Below are 14,323 nucleotides of genomic sequence, written 5' to 3'. Positions count from 1 at the left end.
ACCTGCAAAACTGTTTTCTGGAGTATATGCCTTTTTTTTTTTTTTTTTAAAGCTTTCTGGGTGATTCACAACCAGACTTGGAAACCCAAGGCCGTGTATAGTCATTTATTTGTCAGTCTCCCCCACTGACTATGAACTGCTCAGGGACAGAGACTTTGTGCATGTGTGTGTGTTTATTTTCATAATCTGAAACCCTGGTGGCACAGTGGTTAAGAGCTCTGGCTGTTAACCAAAAGGTTGGCAGTTCGAATCCACTAGCTAGTCCTTGAAAACTCTATGGGGCAGTTCTACTCTGTCAAAATTGACTAGACAGCAACAGGTTTTCCTTCCCAAAGCCTAGCATAGTCCCAGCATCTAGGTGAATAAATGAGAAAGGTTATAGCCCTCCTTGGGGCGGGGGGAGTGGTGATAAATAACGAGATGTGTTAGTCCGCCTGCCCCTCAGCCCAGCTTCCCTGACGTGCAAGACAGGCTGTCATTAACATCCCCCTCCTCCATGTAAGAAAATAATTTTCTGTGTTGACTTCATTATCAATAGGAATCATTAATTTCTTCATTTTTTTCTTAGTCTTAAAACGAATAGCAGCTAACAGTAATATACCCCCATTAAAAAAAAAAAAAAAAACAGCTGTTTTTCAAATGTTCTTTGTATGAACTAAAATATGCACTTACCATACGGAAATATTACATCTCACATTTCACCTTCTGCATCACTGCCTTGGATCAAATAAAAGGTCCAAATTGTCGCCTCGAATGATAGCGTTGAAGTCACTCAAGTTGTGTTTCTTGGTCTTTACAGTCACTGCGCCGTCACTATTTATTGAGAATCTAAGATTTCATTGCAGAAATAAGTCTTCCCACAGCTGGTGGAGAGGCATCTGAAGAGAGCTTGAAGAAGTCTATCCCATTAGGAACTTCCTCTCTGCGAGAAGGTAAATAGCCGAGTCCATATGTGTTGGAGGCCAACCGTATAATTTGGAGTTCTTCAGATTAAGTTTCATGTAGAATACAATGTTTATTAAATGACAAATAATAAAAATGCATTAACTGGAAGCTTATACATATATTATAACTCAGGGAACTCAGCAGTTGTTTAGAATTTAGATCAACAAATGATTTGTGTGTGTGTGTGTGTGTGTGTGTGTGTGGTGGAGTATTTGATCAATAACTTTTAAATGGCTAACTTATGGTATAATAAAAACAGACCGATTTTAGTCAGTTTTATTATTGTTTTAGAAGTTTCTGCAGACAATGTCACTCTTTATTGGCTGCACCTGGGCGAACTGCTTCCCCAGCCCAGCCATGGCCCCCATAGGCCATCAGCTAGCATGGGAGAGTGTTTGAAATTCCTGGTTATGTTTGTTTTGCCTTAGGGTCATGCTTTTCAAACAGAGGCATGCTTTTCAAACCCTAAAGGGAAATATGGCTATATTGTGGTGTTACAGGAGTCCTTGAAGCTCAAGGCATAAACATGACTTTTCTTCCTGGACCGGGAATTTTATTAGATGGTAAGCGATTTAATGGAGTCCCTGGGTGGCTCAAACAGATAAGAGCTTGACTACTAACTGAAAGGCTAGCAGTTCACACCCACCCACTCAGAGGTGCCTTGGGAGGAAGGCCTGGCGATCTGCTTCTAAAAGTTCCCAGCCTAAAAACCCTGTGGGGCACAGTTCTACCCAGACACATTTGGGGTTGGTAGGAGTTGGGGAATTGACTTGATGGCAACTAGTTAAGCAATTTTCAACATTTAAAAATGTTTAACATAAATACAGAATGAAGTCAGATGGAAATTTTACGTATATTTTTTAAAAATTAAATACAAGATGACAAAATATTACTGTGACTCCAGGATCCTAAAGGCATGAGTTCGCTTTTCTCTGTTGTTACAGTAAACAAAATAAACTAAAACGTGGAAAGGGATCTGTCTCTAATCAATATGATATTTAGTATTTCTAAGTATGACTTCATTTATTTACTTTTAATTTGTAACTAGAAATGAAAAATGAAACCTCCTTCTTGTTAAGTTGGTGAATAAGTTTGTAAGCAAAGGATATAATATGTGAGTAAATGCTTCCAGCTTTTCAGAGGAACATTGTTTTGCCAGTGCTCAGGAATCTCTTACAATGGGGGTCGTTCGTCTTTTTCTGTAAATAGGCAGTGAGTAGATACTTTAGTTTTTGTGGACCGTACCTTTTCTGTCACGGTTACTCACCTCCACCTTCACGGTGAGAAAAAAGCTGTCCATCACACATAAACAAATGAAACAGGCTGTAGACCTGATCGGCCCATGGGCTGTCGTTTGCCAACCTCTGACTTAGAAGACAAAATAGTCGGAAGAGCAGAGAGGGCACTGATAACATGGAGTTTAACAGAAAACAGTGCTGTTTTCTGTGTATTACTTTTCTATCGTGATGGAAAATTTGAGTGTTTTTTTTTGTACCTTCATAAAATAGAGAAATCTGTGACTCAGAGTTCACAATTTGTATAGTTCACTTCATGTAGTTTTTACACTTCAAGCATTTGCTTTCTTTTCAGATACTGGGGTGTAACATGGAGAGGAGGGGAACAAGGGCCCCTGTTCTCTGCGAACCCCCACCATGCTAAACAAACCCAGAGAACTGCTAAACCAGTGTTTTTCAAGCTGGGGGTCCTGACTGTTAGCAGGTCATTAAGTCAATTTAGTAGGTCATGACCTGCATTTAAAAAAAAAAAAAAAAAGGCTTAGCTGGACTAGATTAGATGAGAATGGAAAATAACAAGGTGCGTCATTTATCCTAACCGTTATTTTGTGACTTTCTGTTGTGCATATATAAATACGTGTGCTAAGTTGCCTTGAAAAAAAAACAAACCAAACCCGTTGACATTGAGTTGATTCTGACTCATAGTTGCTATAGGTAATAAAAAAGACCTGTAAGTGGGAAAACAAAGTTGTTCCTATAGAGTTAAAGCTTTGGAAAGAATGTAGTCAAGCCACTAACAATTTAATTTATAAATTTACTTTCATTCTGTTAAATTATATGTAGGTGCAATAGTTTTGAGCAATTGGGAATCCTAAAAACCTAGAAAGACTTCACATTCAGATTGCTTCACAAAGGCTTCATACGTTCTTTGAAGAAATCCGAAGTGGAATTTGGAAATAGGCATTATAAGGTGTGATTAATGCAAAAAAAAAAAAAAAAAAAAGGGTGCTGAACTCCAGCCAGCTGATCCACCTTTAAGAAAACTCTTCATCTCTAAAGAAAAAAGCATGTGCATGAATCTACAATGTGTGGATAGATTTTTTTTTTTTTTAAATGATTCCCAGCTTGCACCCAGCTGTTTTTGAACTGATGACTCCTGGTACTAATTCAAACCTTGCTGTAGCTGGCAGGTACTCTCTCTACCTCCCTGTGAGTGGAGATAAAGGTGAGAATGACTTTAAGAGAGGTTGTTGTTGTTGTTAGGTGCCGTCCTGTTGGTTCTGACTCATAGCGACCCTGTGCACACCAGAACACAACACTGCCTGGTTCTGCACCATCCTCGCAATTGTTGCTATGTTTGAGCCCATTGTTGCAGCCACTGTGTCAATCCATTTCGTTGAGGTTCTTCCTCTTTTTCACTGACCCTCTCTCTACCTTATCAGGCATGATATCTTTCTCTAGGGACTGGTCCCTCCTGATAACATGTCCAAAGTATGTGAGGTGTAGTCTCGCCACCCTTCTTCCAAGGAGCATTCTGGTTGCTCTTTAAGACAGGTGGTAAGTACCAGTTTCCAACCTTCTCTTCCTCACAATCTTGGAACAGTTGGCTCTGATCTCGTCTTTCCTATTGTTCCCTCGCCCTGTGCCAAGAGAGACCCACAGCTCTCTGCTGGGCTACATCATGTTTGAAAAGTAAAGAAGCTGGTGTATAAAATGGACTTCACTGATGCAGCCAGGCAAAGCGGTTGGACTTTCCCTAATACTTCCCTTCTTCCACAGAGCATCCCTGGATTGCCCTAGGAAGCCAAGTCTGCAGGGTGCTGTTCTCTCTGCATCCATTCCAATGTTCCTTTCCAGATGCAGCCTTGGGGGTGCCCCCATTTTTATGAGGCTTGGACAGCCATGGGAGAGCTCGGGGTTCCTTCTGGATAGCTGCACCTGTGCCTTAAGAGGCATTTGCCTCCCCTGACTTGATTGTAGGTTGGGTTTCCATCAGCATTGTGATAACCTCATCGTACTGATAGGGCTTCGGAGAAATCAGCAGAGTTAACCCAACATCTGCCAGTGCTAATAGGTTCGTGCTCAGAGCAGAAAAAATACAAAAGTTGAGCACCACACTTCACAGCCTCAAGAAGGATTCAAGTTAGATACCCATGCCGCGTTGAGGCCACTAATGATTTGTAAAGGATGTACCACTTGACCAAAGAGACAATAAAAATATCCTGCTTTTGTTTAGTTTGATGTACACTCTTTAGGAGGGTCTCTCAGGGCCAGTGCAAAATAAAAGTAACAGAAACCGGGAACTACATGGGTTAAGCGTCAGTTTCTGTCTCCTGCTTTCTTGCCCCAACCCTGGCACAGGCTGTCTGCACTCAGGTGACAGGCCTTAACCCTTTAAAGCCACCTCGCAGTGCCTGCTCTCAGATACGGAGATTGGAGCCCACATCTCGCTGATTGCAACTGGATGTGTTACATTTCTCACAAAACAGCTAGCAATTCTTAGCACAGTGGGAAGAAATGTTTTGTTACCAGCAAGGCAGCTGGAAGGTGTAGCCTTCTGGAGTTTTTAATTACATTCTTTTATAACATATTCAATTAACCAAAAAATAGATGTAGTAATTGTGAAGTGATTATGTTGTATGTTTTTCAGAAACCTCTGGGGAGAGGAGGGAGGAGGCGAAAAATTAATTGCAAACGCTCTAAATAAAAAAGGATACGGATGTATTTAGCTCTAAAAATGAGTGACGCTCACAATGCCCACCAGCGTTTTTATTAATGTATTTTCACTATTAAATATATTTATTATTAAATATGTACATACAAAAAGATAGACTGATAAAATGAAAAATGCATGTCCGCGTCAATCAGCTTTGTTGTATTGTAGCATTTTGCCATACTCGCTTCAGATATTTTTTTCAAGAATTAAAATGTTAGGTGCTATAGAAGCCCATTTCACTTCTTACCTTCTGAATATTTTAAATTAACATTGTTTTAAAGGCATCAAGTCAAACATCTGAACAACCACCGTCTAAGCGTTTTCTGTCCGGTAGCGAAGCGAGGCTTTGTGGGAGTCATGCCCAAGAGCACTGCAGATGAACACAAGCTGTACCACAGGCCGTCCGAAGGGAAGAGCTGAATTTTCAACAAATGTCCTTTCTGCTTTTAGCCCTATTTTTGGTTTTGTGACAGATAAGATATATTTGCTACCATTAGGACGCTTTCTCTGCCCTGATAGCACATTTTATACAGGGGATGCCAGGAGGCGTGATTATGAAATAAAAACATTAATATAACGTCAGGTTGTACACTAAATGCCCTAGCAGCCTTGGTCTCTTAAGTTAATGTGCAGATTGGCATTACCCAGAGGGTATAAGGGATTAGGGTCATTATTCTGCATTTCTGTGAGAAAGTAACTTCCTAGGAAGAGCCACTGAGCTATTTTTAACTGTATAGGAAGATGAAGTCAACGATTCTGATTCAGAGGTTTGCATCCTGATATTAGTAAAACTCCCAACAAAAGTCCCCAGCCTTCCCGGCCCCCTGCCACGTTTGTGGTAAAAGAAAAATGGAGACTCACAGCCGTAGTGGGCCAATGTAAGATTGCTCCTTGCAGCTTGTGGTGAGAGACGAAAAGCCTTTCGCAAAACGTTATTCTGAAAAGTGATTAGGTGGAGCCAGTAAGCCAAAGGTGTTACGTAAGTCTTTTGTGAAAGAGACTGGATAAAGCTTTTGGGTGTTTCTGGTGCTAATTCAGCTGTGAAGTTGCCTATGATTTTGAGCACTGACCTTCCGCAGACCCAGCACCGTGGCGACCCAGGCCACCGCAGAAGATGACACAGATTAGTACTCGGATCTATGGCTCCTGTCCCCAAACAGGTGAGAGCGAACCTGGGTAGGCCATTCGTCTTTGCTCACTTGTCTTATCTGGCTGTTGATTTCAAAGAAACCTGGGTCAAATAAGGAAACTCTCAAAGAATTTTCAGGAAAACGTGGAGACGGGCTTTGGCAGGGATAAGGTACACTCTTAAAGGAGAATTCTGCTTACAGTCACAGTGAATTTTCTATATTAACTAAATCTGATCCTTTGTCCCCAGTGAAGAGCCCCAATTAGTGGAAAAGTAGAAAGAATACTTGAAAACTCGTGTCTGAGGTTGAGTCCAAAAGGAGTGCCTGGTGGAAGTGATACTGGAATTCTGGAGAGACAGAAACGTTAAACGCAAGAAGCTTAGATTTTACCCTTATAAAAGAAGTAATTTGGCAGCTATTTAAAGGTTGAAAGATACGAAGTCTTTGTGGACAAATTACAGTAGTTCTAAGAGGGTTAAAGAACAAATCCTGCCTCAGAGCCAGTAACCCTGCTGGTCCCTCTTCCTGGAAGGCTCTTCTCCCAGATTACTGCATGCTTTGTTCTAGATTTTTGTTCATTTCCCTGTTTAAATGTCACCTTATCTGAGAGGCCTTCCCTAACCACCCTAACTGTAACATCCTTTCTATCCACCGTACCCTGCTTGTTTTTAATGACTCTTTCTACCACCTGGTGTGTTAATATTACTTAACATATATTTAATTGTGTATCTCAACCTGTGCACTCCTTCCAGGATGTGAGTTCTAAGACACCAGGTACTAAAAAAAAAAATTTTTTTTTTTTTATCTGCTGCTCTATTGTCCTTCCTGTAACACTGTGTAGCACAAGATAAACCCATTGCCGTTGATTCGATTCCAACTCATAGCGACCCTATAGGACCCAGTAGAACTGCCCCATAGGGTTTCCAAGGAGCACCTGGTGGCTTTCAACTGCCCACTTTTTGGTTAGCAGCTGAGCTCTTAACCACTGCGCCACCGGGGCTCCAGTAGTATAAAATAAGCTCTCATTAATTATTTGTCAATGAAGAAAGGATTAAAAAAAGGACTAACCACAAGCTTTGAAGCTGTAAATCCCGAGCCCAATGTTTGTTTTCAGGAAGGTCAGTTTTGTTCAACTTTGTATCGTATTAAAATCTTTTATTTATTTTTTGCCTCTTCCAAAAGGGATGTAAAATGTCTTACAAAATGTAGACAAAAAATAAGATAAAAATACATCATAAGATCACAGCAAAGAGAAAAAGAAAGATGGTTTTATGCTTGTACACACGAAACATGTATTTTAAGAATAAATTATATTCTAAGAGCATAAGAAGTGAAAAGCATCTTAGGCCAATGGTTATCCAACTATGTTCATGCAGAAAATTGGTATTCTGCAAGCTGAATCAGGAGTTTCACCATTAAAATAATCACCTGTCCCCAGTGCCTGGACAAGTTTCAGATAATGGATAGACTTTTCTCAACTTAAAATGCTCCTCAGTAACTTTTTTTCTTAAATCTTTGGCACATTCTACTGCTTATCTGCCAAAAAGCACTTAAATTGATAAGAAAACGAGTGAGCAAGTACCAGCCCCCTAGCAAAATACCTTGGAAACAGCCAAATGAGGTAGTTTGACAGCTGCATCTGGATTTTCATGGGTCTCTACGCTCCGAGTTGTGAAAGTTTTACATACACTCAGTGTTCCATGCTTTTAAATAAGGGGGAAAAATCATAACTTTAAAAATGCTGTTAAATAGATCGGTATTTTATCAGGCGTCATCATTCCTAAATAATTTTTAGGAACCACTGTTTAGATAATGGGGCTCCATCAAATAGTCAGAAATGTGAACTGATGCATTTTCCTAGGGCAATTTATACCCATAAAAGTGCTACTGGGAATAAAAACGGATAGGTTCTATTGTCCTCTCCCCACCCTCTTGGTTTTCTTGTTTTTATTATGTGAGGAAAATTAGCCCTTTTCATTGATTAGATTGCCCAAAACAATTATTCAATACTTCAGCATATTTTGGTGATTCTGTCACACCCTAAGATGCCAGAAACAGCCAGATTTGCATCAGGGCCCTTGGTCCAACATGTCTTATATTTGGCTTCAAAAGGCTCAACTTGCTCTAAGAGATTTGTATTGAAGAACTCCACACAAAACTGTTTGTGGCTGTAGATATAACAGGGGCAGATTAACCAGTAAGCAAGGTACACATGGGCTTAGTTGTGTTTACTTACTAACCTTTCACATGGGGTGAGATTATGCACTATAGATTAGTAAGTAAGCACAAGTAAGCCCGTGCATACCTTGCTTATTGGCTAGTCTGTCCCCGTAATAGAGATCTATTAAAATATAATAAAAAGTGATGACAGATTTCAGGAGCATAAACCAATGTAGAAAGCACAACGATCCTCTATATAAACAACACCAAAAAAAAAAAAAAATCCTCGTACCCATTGCCGTTGAGTCATTCAGACTCGAAGCAACCCTATAGACAAAGTAGAACGGCCCCATAGGACAGTGGTTAAGAGTTATGGTTGGTAATCAAAAGGTCGGCAGTTCAAATCCACCAGCTGTTCTTTGGAAACCCAAGGGGCAGTTCTACCCTGTCCTCTGGGGTCGCTATGGGTCAGAATTTACTCGTCGGCAATAGGTTTGTATTATTATTATTTTTTTTAATCTTTATGGAAGCAGCCTGCCACATCTTTCTCCCACAGAACTGCTGGTAGATTTGAACCAAGACTTCAGACTGGTTCCTTCCTATTCAAACCCCTGCTGAGAATTTGCATTTCCACCCCAGATATACTGAATCAGAATCTAAATTTTAACATGACCAGGTGATTCTTACGTATAACTTCCTCAGAACTTGTTAGAAATTCAGATTCTCAGCAGGGAACTTGTTAGACTTGGGGACCCTCAGCAGGGGCTCAAATCAGAACAAATGGGTTTGAAGCCCTGGTTGGAACCAGCAGTTAGCAGCTGAGCACTTAACCGCTGTGGTATCACGGCTCCTTACATAAATAATAGTTTTTGTGTAAATCCCTATAACTCCTTCTTCTCTGTCTGCCTTTGGCTCTCCCTCCCTTTCTCCTTCCCTCCCTTCCTTCTTCCTCCTTCCCTCCCTTCCTTCTTCCTCCCACCACAGAGATTATGGGGCACTGCAGGTAGGTTAGTATGTTTAATTCCACACGGGGAGCCCTGGTGACACAGTGGTTAAGAGCTACGGATGTTAAGCAAAAGGCTGGGCATTCGAATCCCTTGGAAACCCTATGGTGTAGTTTAACTCTGTCCTGTAGGGTTGTTATGAGTCGGTATCAACTGGACAGCAAAGGGTTTTTGGGTTTTAGTTAATCCACACAGAGGGCAAATCCAATCCAAATCCAATCTTGAGGGACTGACTTTAGGGCCAACTTTACCCAATTAATTTTCTTAACCCTTGGCTTTATTTTCACCTACTGGCAAAGGCTCAATGGACTCCAGAGTCCATTGTTTTCTTTTTTTTTTTCTGGCTCTTTTCCCTTTTCTCCTCAACATGGCAGAGCTGTCTTTTGCTAGAGCTGATTGCTATGGTCCTGCTACTGTCCTGTACAGTCCTGTAGACGCAGTAAATTCACTTTTCCCCAGCCCTCAAGTAAACACCACCTTTTCCCTAGTTGACCTGCTGAAAACACACCCACTCCTTCCTGCTCATATTACAAACTTAGACTTGACCACGTGCCAGGCTCCTTTTCACCGGGGAGCGGCTTCTCTGCCCCACACTCCCTGTACGTGGAGGCAATGACCGAGGCTGGCTGGCAGAGCCCAGAGACTGTGTCTACAACTTTTCATCCCCTGAACTACTGAGACCCAGCCACATGACGTTTATTTTGATTAAGTGAAATTTAATGTGATGAAAGGGACTGGAAGATCATTTCTCATGTGTCCCATTTAAAAAAAAAAAAAAATCCTGTCCATTCTCTATTCAACCCCATTTCCTTCTTTTCAAACAAACTGTATGACTGCTGACTTAAATTTGCTCAACCCCTCTCCTGTTCTCAGGAGCCGATAAACTCTGTGAGGGCTAAAAATCTGGGACAATCACAGGTTTGCCCCAGAGTGGGCCCTATTAAATAGATGGGTTATCCTGGCTCTTGGAAATGTGAGAAAATTCCAGGGCTGGGAGGTTAGTTATGCCGTGAAACACACTAGGAAATATTTTTGACATGCAATAAAAACATATTGGAGGACTGGAAGCTGCTAGGGTAGCCTGAGTATCCTGAGAACAGGGTCAAATTATCTTACAAATTCAGGTTGACTTACATGCAGTTTAAACCGACAAATCTCCTCAGTGCTATGAAGCAAAAACTTTCAAACTGCCGTACACTTTTGATGCTAACCTCCCTCCACACATATACATGATTAGACACTAGTCATGGATCGTTTTTTTGAAGTCACGAACCCCAGTTGTGGCTTGTTTCCTTTCAAGATCTGATGGTCTGCTTGGGCTGAGAGCTTATTCTCCGCAGTGAGTCCTCTGTTCTTCACCTCTGCACCTTTGCTTCCAAAACCCTTGTTGGGAAAATTGCCAGCTGTGGCAAGTGATGCAGTAGATTGATGATGTCTGAAGGGCTGGGCGTTCGTGTTGCTGGGGACCTTTCTCAGCCTCGGCAAGCTGGCCTTCCCATTCTCCATGGGGGATATTTCAAACTTTAACCATTCCCTGAAACTCCCCACCCTATCCCTTCCCCACCTCCACCTTGAGCAGCTGGTCTTGACTCACACTTTTCTAAGAACCCAGAAATCATGAGGACAACCCCCCTCAAATTGACGATCCCTTTTCTACCAATTTGTCTTTGGACATATCTTTTAAGGTCCTATTGGAAGAGAATTTTTCTTACTCCTTAAGGACACACTCAATACTTGTCTTTCTTCCTTTTTTTTTAAATCAAGCCAGCCACTAAATCAGTCATCTCCCCTTCTTGTGTCTCGTCAACCTATTTTGCTGCTGTCTTAAAGACAAGAGAAAACCTTGCGTACACCTTCAGCTTTGGTTTTTTCTGTTTAGCTTCCACCTCTTTGCTCTTTTCTGTATGTCCATTCATCTCACTTTCTCTAAAGTTTTTTTTTGGTATACTCAGAACTTCATTACCACCATCATATCAGTGCTTTCCAGTAGACAGTCTTCCAACAAATTTACTGAGCATGTACTTTGTGTCAAAAGCTGGGCTCGATCTTCAGGGTAGAAAAAGAAAAACTACAGCTGTGGAAACCATCGTCTCCGAACTATCTTGTTTATTTATGTGATCCCTTGTTCATAAGTATCATAAATACCAGAGTTTATGCCTTCACTGTTGTGTTTTACACACACACACACACACATACACACACAGAGCAGCAGTTGCTATCATGTGGATTCTGACTCATGGGTACTCCTTGCTTGCAGAGAAGAACTGTGCTCCGTAAGGTTTTCAGGCTGTGACTTTTTGGAAGCAGGTTACCAGGCCTTTCTTCCAAGGTGCCTCTGGATGTATTCAAGCTGCCAACATTTTGGTTAGTAGCCAAGTGCTTAACAGTTCGCACCACCCAGGGACTGTGTCTGGTATTTAATAAGGGATGAATAAACAGCTTTTGAATGAATGATTAAAATGCCCCCAGGAATCTACAGTGAAGAGATTGGACTAAAAACTCTGTAACACAACTGCACACGTGTAACGTGCCATGGCGAATGTGTTCAGGATGTGCTGTGGGAGGCGGAGCTCCTGACTTTGGCTGTGGGGTCAGGAAGTTTTCCTTGAGCTGAGTCTTAAAGGATGTGAAGGAGCAGGTCAAATGAAGGCAAAGAGAGGGCATAGGGTCTTCTTGGCAGAGAGGACAGGTCCCTGGGCAGTGCAAATGATTAAGCCCTTGGCTGCTAACCTAAAGCTTGGTGGTTCCAGCCCACCCAGGGGCACCTTGGAAGTAAGGCCTGGCAATCTGCTTCTGAATCTTGCAAATCCTACGGAGCAGTTCTACTCTGCACACATGAGTTGGCATCGACTTGATGACAACTAACAACTAACCACAGGATGGGCATGGAGGAAGCAGAGGGTTCAGTGATGAGGGGCACAGGCCTGATGCGTCCAGTAGGACAGAGCTACTGGAGTACCAGAGGTACGAGGCGTGGCCTAGAGGGAAGCAGGTGACAAAGACAAGCACTAGCTTTGTAGCTTATAACATGGGTAGCCATGGAGATAGGATGCTCAAATTTATGTTTTAGAAAGACCCCTCCCCTGGTCCTCTGGATTGCAGTGGAGAGCAAATGCTGAAATGGGGCAAGACTGGAGGAGAAAGTTCTTTCTACCAATACAGATGGGGAATAATGAGGGTCTAACCATTGCTTAAGTGCCTGGCTGCTCACCGGAAGGACAGCAGTTCGAATCCACCAGCTGCTCCATGAGAAAAAGATGTGACACTCTGCTTCTGTAAAGATTACAGCCTTGGAAACCGGATGGGGCCATTCTACTCTGTGCTATCAGGTCGTTCTGAGTCAGAATCAACTCACTGGCAATGGGTTTCGTTTTTTGCTTTGACCATTGGCAGTGATAGTGGGGTTGAAGAGAAGATGACAGATTCCTGCAATATTGAGGTAAACTGAGGCAGATCCAAGAGGGATAAAGAGCCCAGAGAGTGGGGAAGCGGAGACGTCGCGGATGTCACAGGTTTCTCTTGAGTTTCTCTTGGTTTTAGAAGAGGTTTTATTCACATACAACTGACACTCTGTTATTTATCACTCTGGTGTCTTGAAAAAACAACCGTTGTGCTACAGAGGGACTGACAACCAGTTTTCCTAAGTAACCAAGAGTATGCATCAGGGCAAAAGTGCAGGAAGTGAGGAGAGACCAGGAGTCCCCTCCTTCCCCTGGGCAGCTTTGTGTCCTCTGTTCCCAGGCCTCAGCACGCCCTGGCTGTGGATTGTATTTCTCAACCCAGCTGCATTGTCCTTCTTGTTAGCTGGCACATCTCCCAGATTCTGGTAATGGGCTGATGGACAGTTCTAGTTCTGTGTGCTGTTGTGTTTTTATTCTTTTCTGTGTTTTCCTAGGTATTCTGGTAGGAAATTGGAAGTGTCGGAGTCGGGGCTCTTTGACAGGTAAGATTTTAATCCTAAAGCACCCTCTGCTTGAAATAACTGTTTTGGGGAGGAAAAAGAACATTTTGGAAAGAAAAAAAGGAGTAGATGCAATGAACTACTTGGTATCCAAGACCTTCCAAGTATTATGTGGTTGTGTGTGTGTGTGTTAGTAGGGGCTAGGTCTAAAGAAATGTGGATCCCAGAAAAAGCATAGAATTTAGAATAATATAATCTGAGTGTTGTCAGCTATGTGATCTTGGTCATTCTTCAACCCCTCTGAACTTTATTTTCATCGCTGGAAAAGAAGAGTAATAAATCATCAGTCCTGGATTTCTACAAGGAATAAATAAGTATTACCTGGTTTTGTGACTGACAATCACAATCTAACATGTGAATACAGAAAAAAACTCCCTGTCCCCCGAAAACAAAACAAATGCATTTTTACAATACAGATCTGTTTTTCATGTTATGTAAGTGTGTATTCTAAATAAGCACATTTTGAATTTCTTCAAAACAAAGGTATTTCATCAGTTTTGTAGTTCTGATTTTTAGTTATTTCTATCCATGTCTTCTGTCTTAGAAGAAGTACAGCCAGAATGCTCCTCAGAGGCAAGGATGGCGAGACTGCGCCTTACATACTTTGGACATGTTGTCAGGAGGGATCAGTCCCTGGAAAAGGACATCATGCTTGGCAGAGTACAGGGTCAGCAGAAAAGAGGAAGACCCTCAACGAGGTGGATTGAGACAGTGGCTGCAACAATGAGCTCAAGCATAACAACGATTGTGAGGATGGCGCAGGACTGGGCAGCATTTCGTTCTGTTGTGCATGGGGTCACTATGAGTCGGAACTGACTCGACGGCACCTAACAACAAAAACAACAACATCTATGCCTTAGACAAGCATAATAATCAGCCACAATTATTTATAAAAAGAAAATAACTGTGCTAATGAATTATATTTTAAAAGTTGACAAAAGGATAGCAAAATAAATCGAAACTCTGGAATACAAACTGAATATGAATGTTTATATGATACATACCACACTTTTTCAATTTTACTTATTTTTTTGCTGTTGTGGAGACTATACACGGCAAAACTTTCACCAACTCAGCAGTTTCTACATGTACAGTTCAATGAAATTGATTACATTCTCCGAGTTGGGCAACCACTCTCACCCTCCGTTTCTGAGTTGTGCTTCCCTCAATAA

The 14,323-nt window shown here is 41.7% G+C and overlaps 1 long non-coding RNA gene across 1 annotated transcript; it reads left to right on the top strand.

Moving 5' to 3' along the window:
* The first annotated feature begins 622 nt into the window (after positions 1 to 622).
* Positions 623 to 14,114, top strand: LOC126066457 (uncharacterized). The gene is made up of 4 exons (XR_007515094.1): positions 623 to 932; positions 1,374 to 6,056; positions 13,086 to 13,133; positions 13,696 to 14,114. It is a non-coding gene; the product is annotated as an uncharacterized LOC126066457 (long non-coding RNA).
* Positions 14,115 to 14,323: the final 209 nt, after the last annotated feature.

Source organism: Elephas maximus, chromosome 23, assembly GCF_024166365.1.
Source record: "Elephas maximus indicus isolate mEleMax1 chromosome 23, mEleMax1 primary haplotype, whole genome shotgun sequence".
Classification (NCBI taxonomy): domain Eukaryota; kingdom Metazoa; phylum Chordata; class Mammalia; order Proboscidea; family Elephantidae; genus Elephas; species Elephas maximus.
Note: the sequence above shows the minus strand (reverse complement) of the source record. Positions and strands in the feature narration are given on the sequence as shown.